Here is an 8,390-nt window from a genome sequence, read left to right as displayed (position 1 = left end):
TTACATTAAGGAGTTGAACATGGTGGGGAAAGAGAAATTTCTCTTTTTGCATGAAGGTATGAGCAAATTAACCACTTACTGAGGAGACCAGTAAACCTCTCCTTGTTTACATTCAGTTGCCAGCTCTGGGACAAAGTGAGAGGGTTTGCTTCTGCCCTCCAGAATAATTTAAGTGTCTCATAAGTTTGGTACTTATGAGTGGGGGTCAAGTACTGATGGGTTGGGGTCAAGTTTTTTTTTCTCCTTATTTGGATGCAGCCCAGCTTGCCTGAAGATGAGGAGAAGTGATCCAAAAAAGGAGGAAGGTCCTGGTGTTCTCAAAGAGGTTCAGTATCAGGGCCCTGACCAGACTCTCCAATCTATAGATAGAGCCCAGAGATCCCTTAATGTTCCTGGAGAGATATGAGCACAAAGAAAAAACAAGGAAGATAAATTCAGTGGATGACTTTTGTAAAGCTGGTAGGAAGACATACATTTGGGAGACATGAGAAGAGAAAGAAGGTCAGATGTAGCAAGACCTGAACAGGTTCAGCTATGGAGAAGGAAAGAAAAACAGAATTCTTGGAGCTATTGCTGAAAGAAAGAGTAGAAGTTTGATTATGTAGAGCAAAGGAGAGGAGACAAAAATATGTAGAAACCTGGGCATCTACTCCTTATGTTTCAATTAATAAGATCTCTAAATCATTCCTAAAAAGGCGTCATCAAGGGTGAAGCTACATGCTTTCCTAAGTGAGGAAATTGTGATTGTGTGTGGCTCTGGGTATACAAAAGCTATAAGCCTTAATTGCATAATCACAGCCTATTTAGAATACCTCCTCCTGGACCTGGACAGCCAGTCAAAAGTTTAGGGGTTTGTACATCACTTCTGTTAGAAGGAGCGATTATGGTGGAGTTTGGGAGTTTTGATGTACATTCTTTGTAAGCAAACAGGATTGCGAAGTCCTGCTTCCCTGAAAGCACAAGGAATCAAACAGGAGCCCTTTCCTCACAGCTCCAAGCCTCTCTCAGATAAATCAGCCCTAAATATGATTTCTCTAACTTTTTTTCTGTCACGCACTTATCCAGCCATTGCCAGAGGTGCTTTTATGTGGTCCTTCACCTTCTCTCTCGTGTTTTTTTTTTTTTTTTCTATTCAGACAATACTCAGGAAAAACCCTCCATGACCGTGAGTATAGTTCTAATTCCGAAGCGTACCTTTTATTTTGTGTGGCAACACATCTGAGTTTTGATTTTTGGATACTGCTATTCTTCATAAAACATTTAACTCTTACTGTTATCTTAAATGGAGAACTGGTTATACATGCCAGGTTCAGTGTTATGGGTTAGACGAGGTATTAATGTACCACCTTTCCCTACCACTGTAGAGAATACTACTACTGTGTAGAATCCTGTACGTCAGTAAAAATCATGGACACTTTGTATAAATTATAGTATTATGATATGCATAGAGCAAGAAATCAACTTATGTGAGAAGCTATGACTATATGAAGTAACAGGCATGGAATGAAGCATTGGAGGTTGTGGCAGGAAACAGCATAAAGGCTGTTACAGTCTGGGGAAGAAAGGGACCTCAAGTAGGGCTGATAGAAATGGCCCAGAGAGAAGGGGGAGATTTATGTGGGGTATTTACTAATTCCCAGTTTTTTGTTAATGGTTAAGATGTCCTTTGCTTTTTAATATGAAGAAAAAAATTAGTAAGGATACCAAGCTGGTATGCTGTCTCCCCCATAGGAAGTATAAGATGTAGCTGCAGCACTGTATGGGATTCTAATGTTGGAAAACATTATGAACAAAAGTGATAAAGAGAAAAAACACAGACTGAAAAATATATATGATATCTAGGGGTTCTGCAAGAGTTTCCTAGATGGCCAAGAAGGACAAATCCACAATTGAGAAAATAGAAAATTTTCATTGAAAACCCACCCCAAGTGCTTGCAGAAAGGAAAGCTGCAATTAAAAATAGAAACTCACAACATAACAGATGGGAAACATAAATATAAATTAGGAGTGTGAAATACGGAAAAATAAGGCAAGACAAAAATATGATGTGAAAACCCATGACTAGGAGGAGAATGGACAATAAGGTACATATAGTACATGTTGCAGATGTAACGTTACTAGTAGGTGCTGTATTTTCTTTGCAAAAAGGCACGCTGTCAACCACTAATTTAATGTTGCGCTCTGTTAGAGTGAGATTCGGTGTTGTATTACCCTGGGTTAGGAATTTTTTTTTAATTACTAAGACAGTTTGTTACTGGCCCCATAACAGTAAACAAATGTCCCCCAGAATGAAATCTCCTCATGTTAGCATGGCTTTTCATCCTACATGTTTTGGACATATGCTTAGAAACAGTTTGGCCTATTCTTCAGAGAGATTTGCTGGTCTGTCACAACCCAGCAATACTAGTTTTACTGGTTAGAACTTTAATCCATGACTATTTGCATTCCAGTGATGCTGAATTGTCTGTAACTCTATTACTTTACATTGGGAAAAAAAAAATTGTCAGCTCCTCATATTTTCCCCATTTTGTCTCTGTTGTAACCATTAGTTTTTAACATTCTAGTTGTGAGATGCAGCTTCTTTGTTGTAATTGTCTCAGCCATACTAGACAACTTAAAGTTCACTGAGATCCCCAGAATACTCCTCTTCCTTCACAGACCCTGGAAGTCTTTTAGGCCAATGGCAGGCAAAGTCTGGCCCATGGGCTGGATCAGGCCTGCAGTAGACTCCATTTCCCAGTAGCCTCTGTCACTGCCCAGTTTCCACTGAGACTCCAGGAGCGGTGGGGCTGTGACAGCATGGGACCAGGGTTTCCATGAAGAACAGCCCAAGCAGCACTGGCGGGGTGCACAGCTGGGCAGGGAGCCACTCCAGGGCTGGGATCTTGTGGCAGTGACAGCATGGGCTGGAGCTGGGGCAGAGCTGCGATTTGCTGCCTGCACACCCCAGGTAAGGGTGTGCAGGCAACAGATGGCACCTCTGTGCCAGCTCTGGACCACACTATTTCCACCACAAGATCCCAGCCCAGGAACAGCTCCCTGCCCAGCTGTGCACCCCACCAGTGCTGCTTGGGCTGTTCTTCATGGAAACCCTGGCCCTGTGCTGTCACAGCCCACCACTCCTGGAGTCTCAGTGGAAACCAGCTACAGTTTGCTGAAGACTTCAGCATTTGGCAACTGACCAAGTATGTACTCAACCACTAGCAGGAGGTTGTGTTCATGTTCCATGATCTTGTATGAACTTTATTTATTGAGGCAACTACAGAAACACAATTCTAACATAGGAATAATGCACAGGAATTGCATGAGGTAGATAATCTTACATCTTTAACAAAGGATATAATATACCACAATTTTTATGAAAGATCACCTCTAGTATCAATATAAAGATTATATATGTAGATACAACATTTGTTAATATTAAAAAAATTGAGCTAGAGACTGGTTAACTGGCTGGTGAATTTTTGTCCTTCAAGTAGGTCAGGAATAGAATCCATATTTCAAAATATCTATCCTTTTTTTGTTTCCTTTATAATACTCTAATCCAATGGGACAGTTTTTCCATTGCTAGGATGTTTCATACTTTAACATATCACACTTTCAGTGTGTGTATTGGTGGGGAGGAGGAAGTGATTCCTTTTACATGTGAGCAATAGATAATTTAGCAGCTAAGAGCAAGAAGAATATTAGCTTTTCATTCTACACAAAGTAAACTTCCTTCACCAGGGTCTTCAGGGGATCCAAAGGATGCTATTACCCACCACACTAGGTCAATCAGCGCAGATGCACACAGCCCCAAGAAGCATTGCCATGCTGACTATAGATACACATCATTTAGCCATCTATTCAACTCAGTAATTCCCTCTTGGAGCTGTTTCTTGACAACTTTTATTGAAGGCAGTGAAACTTGGGTCCAGGGATCTGGCAGGGACCTGGGGCTGCTGGGCCCTGACACGGGCAGTTTCCAACATGAACAGGTGCTTCTGACATGCTGATGCCACAGGGAAGCTCTGCATTCAGCCCGTGTACCCTGGGGTTGGGGCCTGGCCCGGTCCCAGCACTATACTGCTCACCCTCCCTGGCCATGTGGTATAGCCTGCTCCACCCCAATGGCATGCTGTGACTGATTCCTTCCACTCATGGAAGTTCAGTGACTCTTCATGTTACCAATGTCCAGGATAACCAAGGGGGTTTTATGTGTGTGAGAAATTCTCCTTTAAGTAAATTATAATATAAAAAGTTGTATCCCAAAAAAGGCCAACATTCTTAGCCAGGCATTCAGCAGAAGGCTGCCTCAAGATATGTTCACACCAGACACAAGCAGTGGGTTTGGGCTGCTTTATACTCGCACTTAGCAATCTGGTTGCTGTCAGCCTGTCCACTGTGGACTTGGATTGACAGTTGGTGTTGTTTTGACAGCTGATGTCAGGCAGTGGCACAGTCGAGTATTGCCTATGGGTTTGGCAGGAACCCACAATGCCTATTGTTCCTTCTTGTTCTCTGCTCATCTAGTTGCTGTAGTGGCTTTCCTAGGTGTCAAGCCAGTGTCCAGCTGCACCAGGTCTGATGCATGATGGTTTCTTATGCCACAAACAACACAATGCAGTAGCATGTTGTTATGGAACCTACCTACAAAGTCAGTGTTGGACTAGCGTGCTTGCGGCTGTGACAAACCTTCAGCAGATTCAACCTCCCTTTGGAAACAGCATAAAAACTTGTCTAAGAGGGAGATAAAAATTTTTGCAACCTTTCCAAAGAAAGAACTTGGCTTCTTCAGTTTTTGGGATGAAGGATGGCGTGATGTCTCTCCCATCAAACAAGAGAGAGGCTATATGTTCCTCTTCTGGCCTGTTTCCAGCCCTGATGCTTACCTACGTCTCTCAATTCTTGTCCTCTACCTGGCTCAATCCTCACTAGTCAGAAGAGTGGATTATTTTGGAGCTGCTATCTGACAGCCAGGAGCTCAAGTCTGTTGTCATGGCTCATATGTGGGCTCCTCTGTGAGTCATGCAGCCTTGTGTTCAGGTCTTCCACTGTGTTCCACTCTGCTATCATGTACTGCTTGCTCAGAAGGGGGACATTTTTTATTGTAGGACAAACAGCACAGCAGTAACTATGAGCAGAGAGGAAAAGGAAAAAGCTTTATAGCAGTTTTGCCCAGCTCCATGCTTACAAGACCTCAGCAATAGTATCAGGGTGACTATTCTCAAATGACCCCTGGCTAGAGCACAGCTACAGAGACTGGATTACCGCAGAGCATAAGGCAAGGAATGCAAGATTCCTGGAGCTTAAGAGAAAACAAGCCAGAAAGAATATGACTCTATCAACTGGTGGTGTGGCCACATTCCTTGCAGAGGGGGATCTAGGGATCTGTCTTCTAAGAAGATCCCATGAGAGCAAGTGACTGCTATCTAGAAGCTCCTGTTGCATGGTGCTGATCAGCTAAAACTCAGACACTTGAATATAGCAGATCTCTATCAGACTCCTTAGACCAGAGCAAAGTCTGAACCAGGAATAAAGCAGACAAGTGGAACACCCCAAGTGAAAGAGTGGAAGAGGTAAAAGCTCCACCAGAGTGATACTTTTTGGAAACATGGAGGACGACTGAAGGATTAGACAGCACTTCAAACAGTTTGCAAGGAGTGGGTGCCAGGAAGAGAGAGCTCTCAGCAGAGAGCCTTATTTCTGACAGTAGCTAGTCCTGGAGCACTTGATGTTTTAAATAGTTTAACTGTCAACCAAAGCTAACTGAAAACTGTCATACAGAAGCCATAGGGGCACAGTCAACTCAGCACAGAGGACAAAAGAGTGAAAGCAGAGACTGAATGATCTCATGCTAGAAGAGTCCATCTTCCCACTTTATAGGGCTAACTCAGAAGAGGCCACATCCAGACTGGCATCTGGCACAAAGGTCTCAGACTAGGGGAGGACAGAAAGGACCCAGGATTAATCCTTGAAAAAAGAAATCAAGATTTGACAGGCACAGGAAGTCAGTCTTTTGGGGTTTTCCCCCTTGAGATTTAACATCATTTTATAATTTACTTAAAGAAGAATTTCTCATACAAAACCCCTTTATTTACACTGGGCATCTCAGGCATTGGTACCTCAAGCAGCTACCAGCCTTCCCTCATTGGAAAGAAGCAGTCACAGAAGGCCACTGTGGTGGGATGGGCTGCCCCACAGCGTGGCCAGGCAGGGCCCCATCCCAGGCCACATGAGCTGGATGCAGAGCTGCCCTGTAACGTCTGCATCCCAGAAGGGGCCCATTTGTTTTGATGTGGAGGCTTCAGGTGGGAGTGCTGATGGGCCCTGATGGGTCCCTGCCACTACATGAAGGGCTGTGGGGAGCAATTTGTAAGGGGAAGGTGGTAACGGGCTGTATGAAGTTTTGGTCCCTGATTCGATTTGGTGGAGATTTGGTGGTTGAATCTCCGAATCCAAAACGAATCAGGAGACCCTTTAATCTCTCTGAATCGATTCAGAGAGATTCAGAAAGATTCAGAGATTCAAACATAGACACAGCTTTAAACATTTTTTTTACATACCTCTAGGTAGCAGGTGGCTCATGAGTGCTGCGATGCTGGGACGGATGGAGAGTCCCACAGAAGTGCAGGGAACTCCCCAGTGCGCTCAGCAGCAGACCCAGAAGTGGACCAGAAGCACTTCTGGTCTACTTCCAGGTCTGCCGAGGAGCACGCTGGGGGGGGGGGGGAGGGCACATACTCTTGGCTCCGTGATTGGTGCCTTCTGGGTCTAGGGGGGTGGGGCCCTGGGGGTCAGTGGACTGCAGGGGGGGGCCTCTGTTTGCTCCCTGGAGGACCCAGAAGTGGACTGGAAGTACTTCGTGTCCACTTCCAGGTTTGCTGCTGAGCACGTGGAGGGCCGCACTCCTGTGGGATGCTTTATCTACCCCACCATCGCAGCATTCACAAACCGCGCCTGGTACCTTGAGGCATATAGAAAAAACATTTAAAGCTGTGTCTATGGCCAAATCGCTGATTCTTCAAATCGGCATCGAATCTTCAGATTCAGATTGAGCCAAAATGAATCGGGGACAGTGACTGGGGACCCACGTGATCCGGGGACAGCAGGGCAGACCCTACAATGAGAGGCTATGAGACCTGAACCTGTTCAGCCTTCACAAGAGAAGGCTGAGGGGGGACCTGGTGACCATCTATAAACTCAGGGGGAGCCAGAAGGGTTTGGGGGAGACCTTGTTTCCCCTAGCGCCCCCGGGATAACAAGGAATAACGGCCACAAGTTGTTGGAGAGTAGGTTTAGATTAGACATCCGTAAGAACTACTTCACAGTAAGGGTGGCTAGGATCTGGAACCAACTTCCAAGGGAAGTGGTGCTGGCTCCTACCCTGGGGGTCTTTAAGAAGCGGCTTGATGCCTACCTGGCTGGGGTCATTTGAGCCCAGTTTTCCTCCTGCCCAGGCAGGGGGTCGGACTTGAAGATCTACAAGGTCCTTTCCGACCCTACTTCTATGATTCCATGATCCAAATCATTTAATTGAATCATTGTCCCCGATTTGGGCTGAATTTGAATCAAATAGGGCCCACTTGGCACACCCCTAGTGGTAACCCCACATTTGACGAGCTTTAGTTTAAACCACCTTGCAGCCATTTTTCAGCGCAGAGACACTGATACATGTGACACTCAGAAACTTTTAATTAGTGTGATTCTCTAATTAAAGCGCCCCCCTGCCACACCCCCAGAACATGTGTGAAAATGCCCTTAGAGGCTGTAATTCAGTAGGTGTTAGGGAGCAAGGCTGATGAGGGGAGTCCTGCCCCTACTCCTGCTAGGTATGCCTTTGGGTGAGCCCAGGCTCTTCCCAGTAAGGCTCTGCCCACTCCCTCCTCCCCACTTTCTCCTGCATTCAGCACAGCCCCATTTTTTCCCTGGAACCCATTCTCCCACCAATTGTGCTGCACACTCTGTAGAAGCCTGCATCTTGCCACCTGCCCAGAGCAACAAAAACTGCTACCTCCAGATTTGGGATTCCATCACTGCAAGAGCTTGCAAGTGCCAGCAGTGTGCATGGCATAGGCAAAGGGTGTGGCAACAGCATGAAGAGCTCAGAATGGTCTGCTTAGGGGCAATGGACAGCATTATAGCAACAGATGAACAGACTATCAGCTTGAAAACAAGTAGGACACTTGTTAATTTGAAGTTGGACCCATTTATAGGTCTGTTCTTTTTGCTGTTAGAAAGGGATATTAGTACGGCCCCCTCCAAATAATAAACATTACAGGGTAAAGTTGGTGACACTTCAGTGGGGATAATATTATACCCATGTACCTTCCCTAAGGGAGCATGTGAAACGTATGTTTTGGGGATAATTAATTTGAGAGGGAGGCGGGGGGGGGGGGGTGGAATTCACA

This window comes from Alligator mississippiensis, chromosome 1 (assembly GCF_030867095.1).
Source record: "Alligator mississippiensis isolate rAllMis1 chromosome 1, rAllMis1, whole genome shotgun sequence".
Taxonomy (NCBI): Eukaryota; Metazoa; Chordata; order Crocodylia; family Alligatoridae; genus Alligator; species Alligator mississippiensis.
This window is presented reverse-complemented; position numbering follows the sequence as displayed.